The sequence below is a fragment of the Dama dama genome, unplaced genomic scaffold (genome assembly GCF_033118175.1).
Source record: "Dama dama isolate Ldn47 unplaced genomic scaffold, ASM3311817v1 ptg000057l, whole genome shotgun sequence".
Classification (NCBI taxonomy): domain Eukaryota; kingdom Metazoa; phylum Chordata; class Mammalia; order Artiodactyla; family Cervidae; genus Dama; species Dama dama.
This window is the reverse complement of record NW_026870885.1, coordinates 2,021,086-2,041,500: the sequence shown is the minus strand read 5'-3', so window position 1 is coordinate 2,041,500 and position 20,415 is coordinate 2,021,086.

The window sequence follows — 20,415 nt, the reverse complement described above, 5'->3', positions numbered from 1 at the left end:
TCCTGTTTGCTAACACTCCCGCCCGCTGTTCACGCCAGGCTCGCACAATGCTCCCAAGCCCGGGAGAAAAGCGCATTGTGGTGGTTCTCTCTCCGGGCCCTTGCCCCTGAGCCTGGGGGCAAGGCACGGGGAACACACTCCCTGGCCAAGGCAGAACCACATGCCCACGTCTGTTCCTGTCCCCTGCACCGGCAGAGAGCTTGGGGGAGCCAGAGTCTGGCAGGCAGCTGCTGGGTTGGCCGCCTGTGTGGGAAGGGGCAGAGCCGACCTAGGGGCAAGTTGGGCCTCTTGCTCTCCCTGCTGCCCTGAGGCTGCTGGGCCAAAGACGTCTTGGGCATCCAGCCCCTTACTGGTCCCTTCCCTCTGACGAGGCCCTCTGAGCTCCAGCACCTTGCAGTGTGGAGACAGCCCCTGCCAGCAACCTCCTCTCCAAGGAGGCCTCAACCGAGGCCTAGGCCCAGGGGAAAGGCACCAGCGGGGATGAGCCAGGGGAGGCGCCCGAGCATGTCTGGACCCAGTCCCCGCAGCCTGCCCCTTGGTGGGGCAGTACCCCCGGAGGCCAGGAAGGTCTGGGCAAGGCTGGCCAGGGGCAGGGGCCCTGCTGCGTCCTGCCCCTGGCCTGTGGGGCCTCTGAGCACAACCGGCCCTCTCCCACTGGAAGACCTCCCCGGCTGCCTCCAAAGGCCGGTTTGCAAGCGCTCCCGCCCACTGTTCCCAGCAGGCGTGCACAATGCTCCCAAGCCCGGGAGAAAAGCGCTTCAGGGTGGTGCTCTCTCCGGGCCCTTGCCCCTGAGCCTGGGGTCAAGGCACGGTGTCCACACTCCCAGGCCAAGTCAGAACCACATGCACACGTCTGTTCCTGCCCCCTGCACCGGCAGAGAGCTCGGGGGAGCCAGAGTCTGTCAGGCAGCTGCTGGGCTGGCCGCCTGTGTGGGAAGTGGCAAAGCCGACCTAGGGGCAAGTTGGGCCTCTTGCCCTCCCTGCTGCCCTGAGGCTGCTTGGCCAAAGAGGTCTTGGGCATCCAACCCCTTGCTGGTCCCTTCCCTCTGACGAGGCCCTCTGAGCTCCAGCACCTTGCAGTGTGGAGACAGCCCCTGCCAGCAACCTCCTCTCCAAGGAGGCCTAAACCGAGGCCTAGGCACAGGGGAAATGCACCAGCGGGGATGAGCCTGGGGAGGCGCCCGGGCATGTATGGACCCAGTCCCCGCAGCCTGCCCCTTGGTGGGGCAGTACCCCCGGAGGCGAGGAAGGTCTGGGAAAGGCTGGCCAGGGGCAGGGGACCTGCTGGGTCCTGCCCCTGGCCTGTGGGGCCTCTGAGCACAACCGGCCCTCTCCCACTGGAAGACGACCCCGGCTGCCTCCAAAGGCCGGTTTGCAAGCACTCCCGCCCACTGTTCCAACCAAGGGCGCACAACGCTCCCAAGCCCGGGAGAAAATCGCCTCGGGGTGGTGCTCTCTCCGGGCCCTTTCCCCTGAGCCTGGGGGCCAGGCAGGGTGTCCACACTCCCAGGCCAAGGCAGAACGACATGCACACGTCTGTTCCTGCCCCATGCACCGGCAGAGAGCTCGGGGGAGCCAAAGTCTGTCAGGCAGCTGCTGGGCTGGCCGCCTGTGTGGGAAGGGGCAGAGCCGACCTAGGGGCAAGTTGGGCCTCTTGCTCTCCCTGCTGCCCTGAGGCTGCTGGGTCAAAGAGGTCTTGGGCATCCAGCCCTTTGCTGGTCCCTTCCCTCTGACGAGGCCCTCTGAGCTCCAGCACCTTGCAGTGTGGAGACAGCCCCTGCCAGCAACCTCCTCTCCAAAGAGGCCTCAACCGAGGCCTACGCCCAGGGGAAAAGCACCAGCGGGGATGATCCTGGGGAGGCGCACGGACATGTCTGGACCCAGTCCCCGCACCTGCCCCTTGGTGGGGCAGTACCCCCGGAGGCCAGGAAGGTCTGGGCAAGGCTGGCCAGGGGCAGGGGCCCTGCTGGGTCCTGCCCCTGGCCTGTGAGGCCTCTGAGCACAACCGGCCCTCTCCCACTGGAAGACCTCCCCAGCTGCCTCCAAAGTCCTGTTTGCAAACACTCCCGCCCGCTGTTCACGCCAGGCTCGCACAATGCTCCCAAGCCCGGGAGAAAAGCGCTTCGGGGTGGTGCTCTCTCCGGCCCCTTTCCCCTGAGCCTGGGGGCCAGGCAGTGGGTCCACACTCCCAGACCAAGTCAGAACCACATGCACACGTCTGTTCCTCACCCCTGCACCGTCAGAGAGCTCTGGGGAGCCAGAGTCTGTCAGGCAGGTGCTGGGCTGGCCGCCTGTGTGGGAAGGGTTAGAGCCGACCTAGGGGCAAGTTGGGCCTCTTGCTCTCCCTGCTGCCCTGAGGCTGCTGGGCCAAAGAGGTCTTGGGCATCCAGCCCCTTGCTGGTCCCTTCCCTCTGACGAGGCCCTCTGATCTCCAGCACCTTGCAGTGTGGAGACAGCCCCTGCCAGCAACCTCCTCTCCAATGAGGCCTCAACCGAGGCCTAGGCCTAGGGGAAAGACACCAGCGGGGATGAGCCTGGGGAGGCGCCCGGGCATGTCTGGACCCAGTCCCCGCAGCCTGCCCCTTGGTGGGGCAGTACCCCCGGAGGCCATGAAGGTCTGTGCAAGGCTGCCAGGGGCAGGGGACCTGCTGGGTCCTGCCCCTGGCCTGTTGGACGTCTGAGCACAACCGGCACTCTCGCGCTGGAAGACCTCCCCGTCTGCCTCCAAAGGCCGGTTTGCAAGCACTCCCGCCCGCTGTTCCCGCCAGGCACGCACAATGCTCCCAAGCCCGGGAGAAAAGCGCTTCGGGGTGGTGCTCTCTCCGGGCCCTTGCCCCTAAGCCTGCGGGCCAGGCAGGGGGAACACACTCCCAGGCCAAGACAGAACGACATGAACACGTCTGTTCCTGCCCCCTACATCGGCAGAGAGCTCGGGGGAGCCAGAGTCTCTCAGGCAGGTGCTGGGCTGGCCGCCTGTGTGGGAAGGGGCAGAGCCGACCTAGGGGCAAGTTGGGCCTCTTGCTCTCCCTGCTGCCCTGAGGCTGCTGGGCCAAAGACGTCTTGGGCATCCAGCCCTTTGCTGGTCCCTTCCCTCTGACGAGGCCCTCTGAGCTCCAGCACCTTGCAGTGTGGAGACAGCACCTGCCAGCAATCTCCTCTCCAAGGAGGCCTCAACCGAGGCCTAGGCCCAGGGGAAAAGCACCAGCGGGGATGAGCCTGGGGAGGCGCCCGGGCATGTCTGGACCCAGTCCCCGCAGCCTGCCCCTTGGTGGGGCAGTACCCCTGGAGGCCAGGAAGGTCTGGGCAAGTCTGACCAGGGGCAGGGGACCTGCTGGGTCCTGCCCCTGGCCTGTGGGGCCTCTGAGCACAACCGGCCCTCTCCCACTGGAAGACCTCCCCGGCTGCCTCCAAAGGCCGTTTTGCACGCACTCCCGCCCACTGTTCCCACCAAGTGCGCACAATGCTCCCAAGCCCGGGAGAAAAGCGCTTCGGGGTGGTGCTCTTTCCGGGTCCTTGCCCCTGAGCCTGGGGGCCAGGCAGGGGGAACACACTCCCAGGCCAAGGCAGAACCACATGCACACGTCTGTTCCTGACCCCTGCACCGGCAGAGAGCTCGGGGGAGCCAGAGTCTGTCAGGCAGCTGCTGGGCTGGCCGCCTTTGTGGGAAGGGGCAGAGCCGACCTAGGGGCAAGTTGGGCCTCTTGCTCTCCCTGCTGCCCTGAGGCTGCTGGGCCAAAGAGGTCTTGGACATCCAGCCCTTTGCTTGTCCCTTCCCTCTGACGAGGCCCTCTGAGCTCCAGCACCTTGCAGTGTGGAGACAGCCCCTGCCAGCAACCTCCTCTCCAAGGAGGCCTCAACCGAGACCTAGGACCAGGGGAAAGGCACCAGCGGGGATGAGCCTGGGGAGGCGCCCGGGCATGTCTGGACCCAGTCCCCGCAGCCTGCCCCTTGGTGGGGCAGTACCCCCGGAGGGCAGGAAGATCTGGGCAAGGCTGGCCAGGGGCAGGGGCCCTGCTGGGTCCTCCCCATGGCCTGTGGGGCCTCTGAGCACAACCGGCCCTCTCCCACTGGAAGACCTCCCCGGGTGCCTCCAAAGGCCGATTTGCAAGCACTCCCGCCCACTGTTCCCGCCAGGCGCGCACAATGCTCCCAAGCCCGGGAGAAAAGCGCTTCGGGGTGGTGCTCTCTCCGGGCCCTTGCCCCTGAGCCTGTGGGCAAGGCAGGGGGAACACACTCCCAGACCAAGGCAGAAACACATGCACACGTCTGTTCCTGTCCCCTGCACCGGCAGAGAGCTCGGGGGAGCCAGAGTCTCTCAGGCAGGTGCTGGGCTGGCCGCCTGTGTGGGAAGGGGCAGAGCCGACCTAGGGGCAAGTTGGGCCTCTTGCTCTCCCTGCTGCCCTGAGGCTGCAGGGCCAAAGACGTCTTGGGCATCCAGCCCCTTACTGGTCCCTTCCCTCTGACGAGGCCCTCTGAGCTCCAGCACCTTGCAGTGTGGAGACAGCCCCTGCCAGCAATCTCCTCTCCAAGGAGGCCTCAACCGAGGCCTAGGCCCAGGGGAAAGGCACCAGCGGGGTTGAGCCAGGGGAGGCGCCCGGGCATGTCTGGACCCTGTCCCCGCAGCCTGCCCCTTGGTGGGGCAGTACCCCCGGAGGCCAGGAAGGTCTGGGCAAGGCTGGCCAGGGGCAGGGGCCCTGCTGGGTCCTGCCCCTGGCCTGTGGGGCCTCTGAGCACAACCGGCCCTCTCCCACTGGAAGACCTCCCCGGCTGCCTCCAAAGGCCGGTTTGCAAGCGCTCCCGCCCACTGTTCCCAGCAGGCGTGCACAATGCTCCCAAGCCCGGGAGAAAAGCGCTTCAGGGTGGTGCTCTCTCCGGGCCCTTGCCCCTGAGCCTGGGGGCAAGGCAGGGTGTCCACACTCCCAGGACAAGGCAGAACCACATGCACACGTCTGATCTGCCCCCTGCACCGGCAGAGAGCTCGGGGGAGCCAGAGTCTGTCAGGCAGCTGCTGGGCTGGCCGCCTGTGTGGGAAGGGGCAGAGCCGACCTAGGGGCAAGTTGGGCCTCTTGCTCTCCCTGCTGCCCTGAGGCTGCTGGGCCAAAGAGGTCTTGGGCATCCAGCCCCTTGCTGGTCCCTTCCCTCGGACGAGGCCCTCTGAGCTCCAGCACCTTGCAGTGTGGAGACAGCCCCTGCCAGCAACCTCCTCTCCAAGGAGTCCTCAACCGAGGCCTAGGCCCAGGGGAATGGCACCAGCGGGGATGAGCCTGGGGAGGCGCCCGGGCATGTCTGGACCCAGTCCCCGCAGCCTGCCCCTTGGTGGGGCAGTACCCCCGGAGGCCAGGAAGGTCTGGGCAAGGCTGCCAGGGGCAGGGACACTGCTGGGTCCTGCCCCTGGCCTGTGGGGCGTCTGAGCACAACCGGCACTCTCCCGCTGGAAGACCTCCCCGTCTGCCTCGAAAGGCCGGTTTGCAAGCACTCCCGCCCGCTGTTCCCGCCAGGCACGCACAATGCTCCCAAGCCCGGGAGAAAAGCGCTTCGGGGTGGTGCTCTCACCGGGCCCTTGCCCCTGAGCCTGGGGGCCAGGCAGGGGGAACACACTCCCAGGCCAAGGCAGAACGACATGCACACGTCTGTTCCTGCCCCCTACACCGGCAGAGAGCTCGGGGGAGCCAGAGACTGCCAGGCTGCTGCTGGGCTGGCCGCCTGTGTGGGACGGGGCAGAGCCGACCTAGGGGCAAGTTGGGCCTCTTGCTCTCCCTGCTGCCCTGAGGCTGCTGGGTCAAAGAGGTCTTGGGCATCCAGCTCTTTGCTGGTCCCTTCCCTCTGACGAGGCCCTCTGATCTCCAGCACCTTGCAGTGTGGAGACAGCCCCTGCCAGCAACCTCCTCTCCAAGGAGGCCTCAACCGAGGCCTAGGCCCAGGGGAAAGGCACCAGCGGGGATGAGCCTGGGGAGGCGCCCGGGGATGTCTGGACCCAGTCCCCGCAGCCTGCCCCTTGGTGGGGCAGTACCCCCGGAGGCCAGGAAGGTCTGGGCAAGGCTGGCCAGGGTCAGGGGCCCTGCTGGGTCCTGCCCCTGGCCTGTGGGGCCTCTGAGCACAACCGGCCCTCTCCCACTGGAAGACCTCCCCGGCTGCCTCCAAAGTCCTCTTTGCTAACACTCCCGCCCGCTGTTCACGCCAGGCTCGCACAATGCTCCCAAGCCCGGGAGAAAAGCGCATTGGGGTGGTTATCTCTCCGGGCCCTTGCCCCTGAGCCTGGGGGCAAGGCACGGGGAACACACTCCCTGGCCAAGGCAGAACCACATGCCCACGTCTGTTCCTGTCCCCTGCACCGGCAGAGAGCTTGGGGGAGCCAGAGTCTGGCAGGCAGCTGCTGGGTTGGCCGCCTGTGTGGGAAGGGGCAGAGCCGACCTAGGGGCAAGTTGGGCCTCTTGCTCTCCCTGCTGCCCTGAGGCTGCTGGGCCAAAGACGTCTTGGGCATCCAGCCCCTTACTGGTCCCTTCCCTCTGACGAGGCCCTCTGAGCTCCAGCACCTTGCAGTGTGGAGACAGCCCCTGCCAGCAACCTCCTCTCCAAGGAGGCCTCAACCGAGGCCTAGGCCCAGGGGAAAGGCACCAGCGGGGATGAGCCAGGGGAGGCGCCCGAGCATGTATGGACCCAGTCCCCGCAGCCTGCCCCTTGGTGGGGCAGTACCCCCGGAGGCCAGGAAGGTCTGGGCAAGGCTGGCCAGGGGCAGGGGCCCTGCTGCGTCCTGCCCCTGGCCTGTGGGGCCTCTGAGCACAACCGGCCCTCTCCCACTGGAAGACCTCCCCGGGTGCCTCCAAAGGCCGGTTTGCAAGCGCTCCCGCCCACTGTTCCCAGCAGGCGTGCACAATGATCCCAAGCCCGGGAGAAAAGCGCTTCAGGGTGGTGCTCTCTCCGGGCCCTTGCCCCTGAGCCTGGGGTCAAGGCACGGTGTCCACACTCCCAGGCCAAGTCAGAACCACATGCACACGTCTGTTCCTGCCCCCTGCACCGGCAGAGAGCTCGGGGGAGCCAGAGTCTGTCAGGCAGCTGCTGGGCTGGCCGCCTGTGTGGGAAGTGGCAAAGCCGACCTAGGGGCAAGTTGGGCCTCTTGCCCTCCCTGCTGCCCTGAGGCTGCTTGGCCAAAGAGGTCTTGGGCATCCAACCCCTTGCTGGTCCCTTCCCTCTGACGAGGCCCTCTGAGCTCCAGCACCTTGCAGTGTGGAGACAGCCCCTGCCAGCAACCTCCTCTCCAAGGAGGCCTAAACCGAGGCCTAGGCACAGGGGAAATGCACCAGCGGGGATGAGCCTGGGGAGGCGCCCGGGCATGTATGGACCCAGTCCCCGCAGCCTGCCCCTTGGTGGGGCAGTACCCCCGGAGGCGAGGAAGGTCTGGGAAAGGCTGGCCAGGGGCAGGGGACCTGCTGGGTCCTGCCCCTGGCCTGTGGGGCCTCTGAGCACAACCGGCCCTCTCCCACTGGAAGACGTCCCCGGCTGCCTCCAAAGGCCGGTTTGCAAGCACTCCCGCCCACTGTTCCAACCAAGGGCGCACAACGCTCCCAAGCCCGGGAGAAAATCGCCTCGGGGTGGTGCTCTCTCCGGGCCCTTTCCCCTGAGCCTGGGGGCCAGGCAGGGTGTCCACACTCCCAGGCCAAGGCAGAACGACATGCACACGTCTGTTCCTGCCCCATGCACCGGCAGAGAGCTCGGGGGAGCCAAAGTCTGTCAGGCAGCTGCTGGGCTGGCCGCCTGTGTGGGAAGGGGCACAGCCGCCCTAGGGGCAAGTTGGGCCTCTTGCTCTCCCTGCTGCCCTGAGGCTGCAGGGCCAAAGACGTCTTGGGCATCCAGCCCCTTACTGGTCCCTTCCCTCTGACGAGGCCCTCTGAGCTCCAGCACCTTGCAGTGTGGAGACAGCCCCTGCCAGCAATCTCCTCTCCAAGGAGGCCTCAACCGAGGCCTAGGCCCAGGGGAAAGGCACCAGCGGGGTTGAGCCAGGGGAGGCGCCCGGGCATGTCTGGACCCTGTCCCCGCAGCCTGCCCCTTGGTGGGGCAGTACCCCCGGAGGCCAGGAAGGTCTGGGCAAGGCTGGCCAGGGGCAGGGGCCCTGCTGGGTCCTGCCCCTGGCCTGTGGGGCCTCTGAGCACAACCGGCCCTCTCCCACTGGAAGACCTCCCCGGCTGCCTCCAAAGGCCGGTTTGGAAGCACTCCCGCCCACTGTTCCCGCCAGGCGCGCACAATGCTCCCAAGCCCGGGAGAAAAGCGCTTCGGGGTGGTGGTCTCTCCGGGCCCTTGCCCCTGAGCCTGGGGGCCAGGCAGGGGATCCACAGTCCCAGGCCAAGGCACAACAACATGCACACGTCTGTTCCTGCCCCCTCCACCGGCAGAGAGCTGGGGGGAGCCAGAGTCTGTCAGGCAGCTGCTGGGCTGGCCGCCTGTGTGGGAAGGGGCAGAGCCGACCTAGGGGCAAGTTGGGCCTCTTGCTCTCCCTGCTGCCCTGAGGCTGCTGGCCAAAGAGGTCTTGAGCATCCAGCCCCTTGCTGGTCCCTTCCCTCTGACGAGGCCCTCTGAGCTCCAGCACCTTGCAGTGTGGAGACAGCCCCTGCCAGCAACCTCCTCTCCAAGGAGGCCTCAACCGAGGCCTAGGCCCAGGGGAAAGGCACCAGCGGGGATGAGCCTGGGGAGGCGCCCGGGGATGTCTGGACCCAGTCCCCGCAGCCTGCCCCTTGGTGGGGCAGTACCCCCGGAGGCCAGGAAGGTCTGGGCAAGGCTGGCCAGGGTCAGGGGCCCTGCTGGGTCCTGCCCCTGGCCTGTGGGGCCTCTGAGCACAACCGGCCCTCTCCCACTGGAAGACCTCCCCGGCTGCCTCCAAAGGCCGGTTTGGAAGCACTCCCGCCCACTGTTCCCGCCAGGCGCGCACAATGCTCCCAAGCCCGGGAGAAAAGCGCTTCGGGGTGGTGGTCTCTCCGGGCCCTTGCCCCTGAGCCTGGGGGCCAGGCAGGGGATCCACAGTCCCAGGCCAAGGCACAACAACATGCACACGTCTGTTCCTGCCCCCTCCACCGGCAGAGAGCTGGGGGGAGCCAGAGTCTGTCAGGCAGCTGCTGGGCTGGCCGCCTGTGTGGGAAGGGGCAGAGCCGACCTAGGGGCAAGTTGGGCCTCTTGCTCTCCCTGCTGCCCTGAGGCTGCTGGCCAAAGAGGTCTTGAGCATCCAGCCCCTTGCTGGTCCCTTCCCTCTGACGAGGCCCTCTGAGCTCCAGCACCTTGCAGTGTGGAGACAGCCCCTGCCAGCAACCTCCTCTCCAAGGAGGCCTCAACCGAGGCCTAGGCCCAGGGGAAAGGCACCAGCGGGGATGAGCCTGGGGAGGCGCCCGGGGATGTCTGGACCCAGTCCCCGCAGCCTGCCCCTTGGTGGGGCAGTACCCCCGGAGGCCAGGAAGGTCTGGGCAAGGCTGGCCAGGGTCAGGGGCCCTGCTGGGTCCTGCCCCTGGCCTGTGGGGCCTCTGAGCACAACCGGCCCTCTCCCACTGGAAGACCTCCCCGGCTGCCTCCAAAGGCCGGTTTGGAAGCACTCCCGCCCACTGTTCCCGCCAGGCGCGCACAATGCTCCCAAGCCCGGGAGAAAAGCGCTTCGGGGTGGTGGTCTCTCCGGGCCCTTGCCCCTGAGCCTGGGGGCCAGGCAGGGGATCCACAGTCCCAGGCCAAGGCACAACAACATGCACACGTCTGTTCCTGCCCCCTCCACCGGCAGAGAGCTGGGGGGAGCCAGAGTCTGTCAGGCAGCTGCTGGGCTGGCCGCCTGTGTGGGAAGGGGCAGAGCCGACCTAGGGGCAAGTTGGGCCTCTTGCTCTCCCTGCTGCCCTGAGGCTGCTGGCCAAAGAGGTCTTGAGCATCCAGCCCCTTGCTGGTCCCTTCCCTCTGACGAGGCCCTCTGAGCTCCAGCACCTTGCAGTGTTGAGACAGACCCTGCCAGCAACCTCCTCTCCAAGGAGGCCTCAACCGAGGCCTAGGCCCAGGGGAAAGGCACCAGCGGGGATGAGCCAGTGGAGGGGCCCGGGCATGTCTGGACCCAGTCCCCGCAGCCTGCCCCTTGGTGGGGCAGTACCCCCGGAGGCCAGAAAGGTCTGGGCAAGGCTGGCCAGGGGCAGGGTCCCTGCTGGGTCCTGCCCCTGGCCTGTGGGGCCTCTGAGCACAACCGGCCCTCTCCCACTGGAAGACCTCCCCGGCTGCCTTCAAAGGCGGGTTTGCCAACACTCCCGCCCGCTGTTCCCGCCAGGCACGCACAACGCTCCCAAGGCCAGGAGAAAAGCGCTTCGGGGTGTTGCTCTCTCCGGGCCCTTGCCCCAGAGCCTGGGGTCCAGGCAGTGGGTCCACACTCCCAGACCAAGGCAGAACCACATGCACACGTCTGTTCCTGACCCCTGAACCGGCAGAGAGCTCGGGGGAGCCAGAGTCTATCAGGCAGCTGCTGGGTTGGCTGCCTGTGTGGGAAGGGGCAGAGCCGACCTAGGGGCAAGTTGGGCCTCTTGCTCTCCCTGCTGCCCTGAGGCTGCTGGGCCAAAGAGGTCTTGGGCATCCAGCCCCTTGCTGGTCCCTTCCCGCTGACGAGGCCCTCTGAGCTCCAGCACCTTGCAGTGTGGAGACAGCCCCTGCCAGCAACCTCCTCTCCAAGGAGGCATCAACCGAGGCCTATGCCCAGGGGAAAGGCACCAGCGGGGATGAGCCTGGGGAGGCGCCCAGGCATGTCTGGACCCAGTCCCCGCAGCCTGCCCCTTGGTGGGGCAGTACCCCCGGAGGCCAGGAAGGTCTGGGCAAGGCTGGCCAGGGGCAGGGGACCTGCTGGGTCCTGCCCCTGGCCTGTGAGGCCTCTGAGCACAACCGGCCCTCTCCCACTGGAAGACCTCCACGGCTGCCTCCAAAGTCCTGTTTGCAAACACTCCGGCCCGCTGTTCACGCCAGGCTAGCACAATGCTCCCAAGACCGGGAGAAAAGCGCTTCGGGGTGGTGCTCTCTCCGGGCCCTTGCCCCTGAGCCTGGGGGCAAGGCAGGGGGAACACACTCCCAGGCCAAGGCAGAACCACATGCCCACGTCTGTTCCTGTCCCCTGCACCGGCAGAGAGCTTGGGGGAGCCAGAGTCTGTCAGGCAGCTGCTGAGTTGGCCGCCTGTGTGGGAAGGGGCAGAGCCGCCCTAGGGGCAAGTTGGGCCTCTTGCTCTCCCTGCTGCCCTGAGGCTGCTGGGCCAAAGACGTCTTGGGCACCCAGCCCCTTACTGGTCCCTTCCCTCTGACGAGGCCCTCTGAGCTCCAGCACCTTGCAGTGTGGAGACAGCCCCTGCCAGCAACCTCCTCTCCAAGGAGGCCTCAACCGAGGCCTAGGCCCAGGGGAACGGCACCAGCGGGGATGAGCCTGGGGAGGCGCCCGGGCATGTCTGGACACAGGCCCCGCAGCCTGCCCCTTGTTGGGGCAGTACCCCCGGAGGCCAGGAAGGTCTGGGCAAGGCTGGCCAGGGGCAGGGGCCCTGCTGTGTCCTGCCCCTGGCCTGTGGGGCCTCTGAGCACAACCGGCCCTCTCCCACTGGAAGACCTCCCCGGCTGCCTCCAAAGCCGGTTTGCAAGCGCTCCCGCCCACTGTTCCCAGCAGGCGTGCACAATGCTCCCAAGCCCGGGAGAAAAGCGCTTCAGGGTGGTGCTCTCTCCGGGCCCTTGCCCCTGAGCCTGGGGGCAAGGCAGGGTGTCCACACTCCCAGGACAAGGCAGAACCACATGCACACGTCTGATCTGCCCCCTGCACCGGCAGAGAGCTCGGGGGAGCCAGAGTCTGTCAGGCAGCTGCTGGGCTGGCCGCCTGTGTGGGAAGGGGCAGAGCCGACCTAGGGGCAAGTTGGGCCTCTTGCTCTCCCTGCTGCCCTGAGGCTGCTGGGCCAAAGAGGTCTTGGGCATCCAGCCCCTTGCTGGTCCCTTCCCTCGGACGAGGCCCTCTGAGCTCCAGCACCTTGCAGTGTGGAGACAGCCCCTGCCAGCAACCTCCTCTCCAAGGAGTCCTCAACCGAGGCCTAGGCCCAGGGGAATGGCACCAGCGGGGATGAGCCTGGGGAGGCGCCCGGGCATGTCTGGACCCAGTCCCCGCAGCCTGCCCCTTGGTGGGGCAGTACCCCCGGAGGCCAGGAAGGTCTGGGCAAGGCTGGCCAGGGGCAGGGGACCTGCTGGGTCCTGCCCCTGGCCTGTGGGGCCTCTGAGCACAACCGGCCCTCTCCCACTGGAAGACCTCCCCGGCTGCCTCCAAAGGCCGGTTTGGAAGCACTCCCGCCCACTGTTCCCGCCAGGCGCGCACAATGCTCCCAAGCCCGGGAGAAAAGCGCTTCGGGGTGGTGCTCTCTCCGGGCCCTTGCCCCTGAGCCTGTGGGCAAGGCAGGGGGAACACACTCCCAGACCAAGGCAGAAACACATGCACACGTCTGTTCCTGTCCCCTGCACCGGCAGAGAGCTCGGGGGAGCCAGAGTCTCTCAGGCAGGTGCTGGGCTGGCCGCCTGTGTGGGAAGGGGCAGAGCCGACCTAGGGGCAAGTTGGGCCTCTTGCTCTCCCTGCTGCCCTGAGGCTGCAGGGCCAAAGACGTCTTGGGCATCCAGCCCCTTACTGGTCCCTTCCCTCTGACGAGGCCCTCTGAGCTCCAGCACCTTGCAGTGTGGAGACAGCCCCTGCCAGCAATCTCCTCTCCAAGGAGGCCTCAACCGAGGCCTAGGCCCAGGGGAAAGGCACCAGCGGGGTTGAGCCAGGGGAGGCGCCCGGGCATGTCTGGACCCTGTCCCCGCAGCCTGCCCCTTGGTGGGGCAGTACCCCCGGAGGCCAGGAAGGTCTGGGCAAGGCTGGCCAGGGGCAGGGGCCCTGCTGGGTCCTGCCCCTGGCCTGTGGGGCCTCTGAGCACAACCGGCCCTCTCCCACTGGAAGACCTCCCCGGCTGCCTCCAAAGGCCGGTTTGGAAGCACTCCCGCCCACTGTTCCCGCCAGGCGCGCACAATGCTCCCAAGCCCGGGAGAAAAGCGCTTCGGGGTGGTGGTCTTTCCGGGCCCTTGCCCCTGAGCCTGGGGGCCAGGCAGGGGATCCACAGTCCCAGGCCAAGGCACAACAACATGCACACGTCTGTTCCTGCCCCCTCCACCGGCAGAGAGCTGGGGGGAGCCAGAGTCTGTCAGGCAGCTGCTGGGCTGGCCGCCTGTGTGGGAAGGGGCAGAGCCGACCTAGGGGCAAGTTGGGCCTCTTGCTCTCCCTGCTGCCCTGAGGCTGCTGGGCCAAAGAGGTCTTGGGCATCCAGCCCCTTGCTGGTCCCTTCCCTCTGACGAGGCCCTCTGAGCTCCAGCACCTTGCAGTGTGGAGACAGACCCTGCCAGCAACCTCCTCTCCAAGGAGGCCTCAACCGAGGCCTAGGCCCAGGGGAAAGGCACCAGCGGGGATGAGCCAGTGGAGGGGCCCGGGCATGTCTGGACCCAGTCCCCGCAGCCTGCCCCTTGGTGGGGCAGTACCCCCGGAGGCCAGGAAGGTCTGGGCAAGGCTGGCCAGGGGCAGGGTCCCTGCTGGTTCCTGCCCCTGGCCTGTGGGGCCTCTGAGCACAACCGGCCCTCTCCCACTGGAAGACCTCCCCGGCTGCCTTCAAAGGCGGGTTTGCCAACACTCCCGCCCGCTGTTCCCGCCAGGCACGCACAACGCTCCCAAGGCCAGGAGAAAAGCGCTTCGGGGTGTTGCTCTCTCCGGGCCCTTGCCCCTGAGCCTGGGGTCCAGGCAGTGGGTCCACACTCCCAGACCAAGGCAGAACCACATGCACACGTCTGTTCCTGACCCCTGAACCGGCAGAGAGCTCGGGGGAGCCAGAGTCTATCAGGCAGCTGCTGGGTTGGCTGCCTGTGTGGGAAGGGGCAGAGCCGACCTAGGGGCAAGTTGGGCCTCTTGCTCTCCCTGCTGCCCTGAGGCTGCTGGGCCAAAGAGGTCTTGGGCATCCAGCCCCTTGCTGGTCCCTTCCCGCTGACGAGGCCCTCTGAGCTCCAGCACCTTGCAGTGTGGAGACAGCCCCTGCCAGCAACCTCCTCTCCAAGGAGGCATCAACCGAGGCCTATGCCCAGGGGAAAGGCACCAGCGGGGATGAGCCTGGGGAGGCGCCCAGGCATGTCTGGACCCAGTCCCCGCAGCCTGCCCCTTGGTGGGGCAGTACCCCCGGAGGCCAGGAAGGTCTGGGCAAGGCTGGCCAGGGGCAGGGGACCTGCTGGGTCCTGCCCCTGGCTTGTGAGGCCTCTGAGCACAACCGGCCCTCTCCCACTGGAAGACCTCCACGGCTGCCTCCAAAGTCCTGTTTGCAAACACTCCCGCCCGCTGTTCACGCCAGGCTCGCACAATGCTCCCAAGCCTGGGAGAAAAGCGCTTCGGGGTGGTGCTCTCTCCGGGCCCTTGCCCCTGAGCCTGGGGGCAAGGCAGGGGGAACACACTCCCAGGCCAAGGCAGAACCACATGCCCACGTCTGTTCCTGTCCCCTGCACCGGCAGAGAGCTTGGGGGAGCCAGATTCTGTCAGGCAGCTGCTGAGTTGGCCGCCTGTGTGGGAAGGGGCAGAGCTGCCCTAGGGGCAAGTTGGGCCTCTTGCTCTCCCTGCTGCCCTGAGGCTGCTGGGCCAAAGACGTCTTGGGCATCCAGCCCCTTACTGGTCCCTTCCTTCTGACGAGGCCCTCTGAGCTCCAGCACCTTGCAGTGTGGAGACAGCCCCTGCCAGCAACCTCCTCTCCAAGGAGGCCTCAACCGAGGCCTAGGACCAGGGGAAAGGCACCAGCGGGGATGAGCCTGGGGAGGCGCCCGGGCATGTCTGGACCCAGTCCCCGCAGCCTGCCCCTTGGTGGGGCAGTACCCCCGGAGGCCAGGAAGGTCTGGGCAAGGCTGGCCAGGGTCAGGGGCCCTGCTGGGTCCTGCCCCTGGCCTGTGGGGCCTCTGAGCACAACCGGCCCTCTCCCACTGGAAGACCTCCCCGGCTGCCTCCAAAGTCCTCTTTGCTAACACTCCCGCCCGCTGTTCACGCCAGGCTCGCACAATGCTCCCAAGCCCGGGAGAAAAGCGCATTGGGGTGGTTCTCTCTCCGGGCCCTTGCCCCTGAGCCTGGGGGCAAGGCACGGGGAACACACTCCCTGGCCAAGGCAGAACCACATGCCCACGTCTGTTCCTGTCCCCTGCACCGGCAGAGAGCTTGGGGGAGCCAGAGTCTGGCAGGCAGCTGCTGGGTTGGCCGCCTGTGTGGGAAGGGGCAGAGCCGACCTAGGGGCAAGTTGGGCCTCTTGCTCTCCCTGCTGCCCTGAGGCTGCTGGGCCAAAGACGTCTTGGGCATCCAGCCCCTTACTGGTCCCTTCCCTCTGACGAGGCCCTCTGAGCTCCAGCACCTTGCAGTGTGGAGACAGCCCCTGCCAGCAACCTCCTCTCCAAGGAGGCCTCAACCGAGGCCTAGGCCCAGGGGAAAGGCACCAGCGGGGATGAGCCAGGGGAGGCGCCCGAGCATGTCTGGACCCAGTCCCCGCAGCCTGCCCCTTGGTGGGGCAGTACCCCCGGAGGCCAGGAAGGTCTGGGCAAGGCTGGCCAGGGGCAGGGGCCCTGCTGCGTCCTGCCCCTGGCCTGTGGGGCCTCTGAGCACAACCGGCCCTCTCCCACTGGAAGACCTCCCCGGCTGCCTCCAAAGGCCGGTTTGCAAGCGCTCCCGCCCACTGTTCCCAGCAGGCGTGCACAATGCTCCCAAGCCCGGGAGAAAAGCGCTTCAGGGTGGTGCTCTCTCCGGGCCCTTGCCCCTGAGCCTGGGGTCAAGGCACGGTGTCCACACTCCCAGGCCAAGTCAGAACCACATGCACACGTCTGTTCCTGCCCCCTGCACCGGCAGAGAGCTCGGGGGAGCCAGAGTCTGTCAGGCAGCTGCTGGGCTGGCCGCCTGTGTGGGAAGTGGCAAAGCCGACCTAGGGGCAAGTTGGGCCTCTTGCCCTCCCTGCTGCCCTGAGGCTGCTTGGCCAAAGAGGTCTTGGGCATCCAACCCCTTGCTGGTCCCTTCCCTCTGACGAGGCCCTCTGAGCTCCAGCACCTTGCAGTGTGGAGACAGCCCCTGCCAGCAACCTCCTCTCCAAGGAGGCCTAAACCGAGGCCTAGGCACAGGGGAAATGCACCAGCGGGGATGAGCCTGGGGAGGCGCCCGGGCATGTATGGACCCAGTCCCCGCAGCCTGCCCCTTGGTGGGGCAGTACCCCCGGAGGCGAGGAAGGTCTGGGAAAGGCTGGCCAGGGGCAGGGGACCTGCTGGGTCCTGCCCCTGGCCTGTGGGGCCTCTGAGCACAACCGGCCCTCTCCCACTGGAAGACGACCCCGGCTGCCTCCAAAGGCCGGTTTGCAAGCACTCCCGCCCACTGTTCCAACCAAGGGCGCACAACGCTCCCAAGCCCGGGAGAAAATCGCCTCGGGGTGGTGCTCTCTCCGGGCCCTTTCCCCTGAGCCTGGGGGCCAGGCAGGGTGTCCACACTCCCAGGCCAAGGCAGAACGACATGCACACGTCTGTTCCTGCCCCATGCACCGGCAGAGAGCTCGGGGGAGCCAAAGTCTGTCAGGCAGCTGCTGGGCTGGCCGCCTGTGTGGGAAGGGGCAGAGCCGACCTAGGGGCAAGTTGGGCCTCTTGCTCTCCCTGCTGCCCTGAGGCTGCTGGGTCAAAGAGGTCTTGGGCATCCAGCCCTTTGCTGGTCCCTTCCCTCTGACGAGGCCCTCTGAGCTCCAGCACCTTGCAGTGTGGAGACAGCCCCTGCCAGCAACCTCCTCTCCAAAGAGGCCTCAACCGAGGCCTACGCCCAGGGGAAAAGCACCAGCGGGGATGATCCTGGGGAGGCGCACGGACATGTCTGGACCCAGTCCCCGCAGCCTGCCCCTTGGTGGGGCAGTACCCCCGGAGGCCAGGAAGGTCTGGGCAAGGCTGGCCAGGGGCAGGGGCCCTGCTGGGTCCTGCCCCTGGCCTGTGAGGCCTCTGAGCACAACCGGCCCTCTCCCACTGGAAGACCTCCCCAGCTGCCTCCAAAGTCCTGTTTGCAAACACTCCCGCCCGCTGTTCACGCCAGGCTCGCACAATGCTCCCAAGCCCGGGAGAAAAGCGCTTCGGGGTGGTGCTCTCTCCGGGCCCTTGCCCCTGAGCCTGGGGGCCAGGCAGTGGGTCCACACTCCCAGACCAAGTCAGAACCACATGCACACGTCTGTTCCTGACCCCTGCACCGGCAGAGAGCTCTGGGGAGCCAGAGTCTGTCAGGCAGGTGCTGGGCTGGCCGCCTGTGTGGGAAGGGTTAGAGCCGACCTAGGGGCAAGTTGGGCCTCTTCCTCTCCCTGCTGCCCTGAGGCTGCTGGGCCAAAGAGGTCTTGGGCATCCAGCCCCTTGCTGGTCCCTTCCCTCTGACGAGGCCCTCTGAGCTCCAGCACCTTGCAGTGTGGAGACAGCCCCTGCCAGCAACCTCATCTCCAATGAGGTCTCAACCGAGGCCTAGGCCTAGGGGAAAGACACCAGCGGGGATGAGCCTGGGGAGGCGCCCGGGCATGTCTGGACCCAGTCCCCGCAGCCTGCCCCTTGGTGGGGCAGTACCCCCGGAGGCCAGGAGGGTCTGGGCAAGGCTGCCAGGGGCAGGGACACTGCTGGGTCCTGCCCCTGGCCTGTGGGGCGTCTGAGCACAACCGGCACTCTCCCGCTGGAAGACCTCCCCGGCTGCCTCCAAAGGCCGGTTTGCAAGCACTCCCGCCCGCTGTTCCCGCCAGGCACGCACAATGCTCCCAAGCCCGGGAGAAAAGCGCTTCGGGGTGGTGCTCTCTCCGGGCCCTTGCCCCTGAGCCTGGGGGACAGGCAGGGGGAACACACTCCCAGGCCAAGGCAGAACGACATGCACACGTCTGTTCCTGCCCCCTACACCGGCAGAGAGTTCGGGGGAGCCAGAGACTGCCAGGCTGCTGCTGGGCTGGCTGCCTGTGTGGGACGGGGTAGAGCCGACCTAGGGGCAAGTTGGGCCTCTTGCTCTCCCTGCTGCCCTGAGGCTGCTGGGTCAAAGAGGTCTTGGGCATCCAGCCCTTTGCTGGTCCTTTCCCTCTGACGAGGCCCTCTGAGCTCCAGCACCTTGCAGTGTGCAGACAGCCCCTGCCGGCAACCTCCTCTCCAAGGAGGCCTCAACCGAGGCCTAGGCCCAGGGGAAAGGCACCAGCGGGGATGAGCCTGGGGAGGCGCCCGGGCATGTCTGGACCCAGGCCCCGCAGCCTGCCCCTTGGTGGGGTAGTACCCCCGGAGGCCAGGAAGGTCTGGGCAAGGCTGCCAGAGGCAGGGACACTGCTGGGTCCTGCCCCTGGCCTGTGGGGCCTCTGAGAACAACTGGCACTCTCCCGCTGGAAGACCTCCCCGGCTGCCTCCAAAGGCTGGTTTGCAAGCACTCAATCCCGCTGTTCACGCCAGCTGCGCACAATGCTCCCAAGCCCGGGAGAAAAGCATTTTGGGGTGGTGCTCACTCCGGGCTTTGGAAGACCTCCCCGGCTGCCTCCAAGGCCGGTTTGCAAGCACTTCTGCCTGCTGTTCCCGCCACCCGCGCACAATGCTCCCAAGCCCGGGAGAAAAGCGTTTCGGGGTGGTGTTCTCTCTGGGCCCAAGAAAGACCTCCCGGGCTGCCCCCAAATGCCGGTTTGCAAGCACTCCCACTCGCTGTTCCCGCCATCCGTGCAAATGCTCCAAGCCCAGGAGAAAAGCCCTTCAGGGTGGTGCTCTCTCCCGGCCCTTGGAAGACCTCCCCGGCTGCCTCCAAAGGCTGGATTTCAAGTACTCCCTCCCGCTGTCCCGCCAGCCGCACACAATGCTCCCAATCACGGGAGAAAAGCGCTTCGGGGTGGTGCTCTCTACGGGCCCTTGGAAGACCTCCCCGTTTGTCTCCAAAGGCCGGTTTGCAAGCACTCATGCCCGCTGTTCCCGCCAGCCGCGCACAATGCTCCCAAGCCTAGGAGAAAAGCGCTTCGGGGTGGTGCTCTCTCCCGGCCCTTGGAAGACCTCCCCGGCTGCCTCCAAAGGCCGGTTTGCAAGCACTCAATCCCGCTGTTCCCGCCAGCCGCGCACAATGCTCCCAAGCCCGGGAGAAAAGCGCTTCGGGTTGGTGCTCTCTCCCGGCCCTTGGAAGACCTCCCCGGCTGCCTCCAAAGGCTGGTTTTCAAGAACTCCCTCCCGCTGACCCGCCAGCCGCACACAATGCTCCCAAGCCCGGGAGAAAAGCATTTTGGGGTGGTCTCTCTCCGGGCCCTTGGAAGACTCCCCGGCTGCCTCTAAAGGCCGGTTTGCAAGCACTCATGTCCTCTGTTCCCGACAGCCGCGAACAATGCTCCCAATTCCGTGAGAAAAGTGCTTCGGGATGGTGCTCTCTCCGGGCCGTTGGAAGACCTCCCAAGCTGCCTCCAAAGGCCGGTTTGCAAGCACTCCCGCCCGCTGTTCCCGCCAGCCTCGCACAATGCTCCCAAGACCGGGAGAAAAGCGCTTCGGGGTGGTGTTCTCTCCATGCCAATGGAGGACCTCCCTGGCTGCCCCCAAAGGCCGGTTTGCAAGCACTCCCACTCGCTGTTCCCGCCAGCCACGCACAATCCTCCAAAACCCCGGAGAAAAGCGCTTCGGGGTGGTGTTCTCTCCGTGCCCATGGAAGACCTCCCGGGGTGCCCCCAAAGGCCGGTTTGGAAGCACTCCCACTCGCTGTTCCCGCCATCCGCGCACAATGCTCCCAAGCCCGGGAGAAAAGCATTTTGGGGTGGTGCTCACACCGGGCCCTGGAAGACCTCCCCGGCTGCCTCCAAAGGACGGTTTTCAAGCACTCCTGCCTGCTGTTCCCGCCACCCGCGCACAATGCTCCCAAGCCCGGGAGAAAAGCGCTTCGGGGTGGTGCTCTCTACAGGCCCTTGGAAGACCTCCCCGGCTGCCTCCAAAGGCCGGTTTGCAAGGACTCCTTCCTGCTGTTGCCGCCATCCGCGCACAATGTTCCCAAGCCCGGGAGAAAAGCATTTTGGGGTGGTGCTCACACCGGGCCCTGGAAGACCTCCCCGGCTGCCTCCAAAGGACGGTTTTCAAGCACTCCTGCCTGCTGTTCCCGCCACCCGCGCAGAATGCTCCCAAGCGCGGGAGAAAAGCGCTTCGGGGTGGTGCTCTCTACAGGCCCTTGGAAGACCTCCCCGGCTGCCTCCAAAGGCCGGTTTGCAAGGACTCCTTCCTGCTGTTCCCGCCAGCCACGCACAATGCTCCCAAGCCCGGGAGAAAAGCATTTTGGGGTGGTGCTCACTCCGGGCCCTTGGAAGACCTCCCCGGCTGCCTCCAAAGGCCAGTTTGCAAGCAGTCCTGCCTGCTGTTCCCGCCAGCCGCGCACAATGCTCCCAAGCC